Here is a 2,373-nt window from a genome sequence, read left to right as displayed (position 1 = left end):
TTTCTGGCTTTGTTCTAAATTATTTATACAGTGTAATGAAGCAAAATATTAAACCACTTAGTTTTAATGGATGTCTTATGTCCATAATTTCTAGAATGTGAGAAGCATACTATCCATCTGTAATTAACTTCTGTACAAACTGTCTTGTTGAATTACTCGTCAAAATGCACAATATATAGCAATGACCTAACACTCAGTGTTATTTTGCTCTTCCATACATGTTCCACATTTATTATCCTCTTCCACCAACTGAACCCACTGTTGTGTTAGAATGCCAAGAATTTGTAAAGTAAGACAAGTCTATGAAAGGCAAGTGTATTTTGTAAAGGACCATTCATAAGCCTTGATTTGACCGGGCTAACATGGCTCAAATCATAACCTGAGCCAAAAGAGCTTCATTGGATTTGTCACTGTTTACAAATCTTCATTGATTACCTCTTATTCTAAGCCAAAGAAATCCTTAGCTGCTCATTTAATTTCTATAATTCTAGTCCCTGAATGTAACTGAAGAGAAATAACATGGTTTAAATACATTTTTATACAGAACTAGAAAATGATCACTTTCAGTGCCCCTCCTACCCTTTCTGTGAAGTTCAGATTAACAGCAGTGCTCAACAACATGCCTGAGATCAAGTCAAACATGAGTTCACTGGGCCCTCAGCAACATCACTAAGAATTGGTTGTAAAATTCAAATTCAACTATCAATACTTAGATATAAATATTAAACCCATATCTGTGCTGTGACTAACGTACCTCCTTTACCTCAGTAACATAATTCGCCTCTGCTCCTCCTTAGCTCGTGCTGCTGAAACCCTCACCTATGATTTACTTATATCTAGACTTGAAAAGTCTGTTTTTCTGCTGACCTTACAACCTACACAAATGTGAGCATCTCGAAACCTGCTGCTTGTATGCTAAACTGCATCACGTTGTGTTGACCTCGAGCCCATGCTTACTGACCTAATAGTCCTGAACAAGCAATATATAATTTTGTAAAATTCTCATCTTTGCTTTCCAACATATCATGGACAAGTACCTTTTCGTGTCTGCAGTCTCCACCAGCTACACATAGTTCAGAAATCTCTGCACTCCTCCAGCTTTCATCCAATAAACTGCCTGAATTCTAATCACCAGTTGTGCTTTTAGTTGCTTAGTCACAAGCCCTAAAATTCCCCACATTTGGGGCGGCACAGTGGCTAGCACTGCAGCCTCACAGCACCAGGGGCCTGGGTTCAATTCCCGTCTTGGGCAAGTGTGGGGAGTTTGCACATTCTCCCCATGTCTGTGTGGGTTTCCTCCAGCTGCTCCGGTTTCCTCTCACAGTCCAAAGATGTGCCGGTTAGGTGGATTGGCCATGCTAAAGTTGCCCATAGTGTTCAGGGGTGTGTGGGTTATAGGGGGATGGGTCTGGGTGGGATACTTCAAGGGGCAGTGTGGATTTGCTGGGCCAAAGGGCCTGTTTCCACACTGTAGGGAATCTAATAAATAAATCTCTCAATTTTTTTCTCCCTTTCTCAAATTGTACAACCTTCAGGCATCAGATTTTATCTGATTTGTATCCCTGTGAAAAACCTTAAGGCACATTGGAGGTCTCGAAATCTAAATTCTATCTATTTTAATGCAAGGGGCTTGAATGGTAAAATGGGTGAAGTTAGAGCATTGATCAGCATATGGGAATGTGATATTGTTGCAATCACAAACATGGTTGAAGGATGATGCAGTCCATGTGATGTAAGTACACTCAAAGTGCAATAACAGGAAGTCTCAGGATTTAAGTCAGTGATGGTGAAGCAATGACAGTATATTTCCAAGTCAGCTTGGAGGGCAAACTTGCAGGTGTTGGTGTTCCCACGTTGGGGTGTCCTTGTCCTTCTCTATGGTATCAATTGTTGATTTGGAAGATGCTGAGGCATGACAAGGTGTTAGATGCTGTGGATACTACATGCTACTACTACAGTGTGTCAATGATGGAAAGAGTTATGGTTTAAGATGACAGATGACGAACTGGTTCTGCAGGCTGCTTTATTCTGTTTGGCATCAAGCTTTCTTGAGCGTTGTTGGAGCTGTACTAATCCAGGCACAAACGATTTATCGCCCCAAGTTGAACAGGACCATCATAACCATTAATTACTTGAAGTTGGGCACGCAGCACATGACCTCTTGAGCCAGGAGGCCTCGGTTCAAGCCCCACCTATCCCAGATTGTGCCATAACAAGTTCATAAAAAATATTTAGGTTATGTGCGGCAGAATTTCAAATTTTAGGATGACAAAACTATTGGAAATGTAGCAAAGGGCATCAGGTACTTGCAATCATAAACATCTCTAAATCTCAGATCCTGTTCAATCTATAGATCTGGGACAATCGCTAGCA

This window comes from Stegostoma tigrinum, chromosome 12 (assembly GCF_030684315.1).
Source record: "Stegostoma tigrinum isolate sSteTig4 chromosome 12, sSteTig4.hap1, whole genome shotgun sequence".
NCBI lineage: Eukaryota > Metazoa > Chordata > Chondrichthyes > Orectolobiformes > Stegostomatidae > Stegostoma > Stegostoma tigrinum.
The sequence above is the reverse complement of the archived record's forward strand: the minus strand, read 5'-3'. Positions refer to the sequence as shown.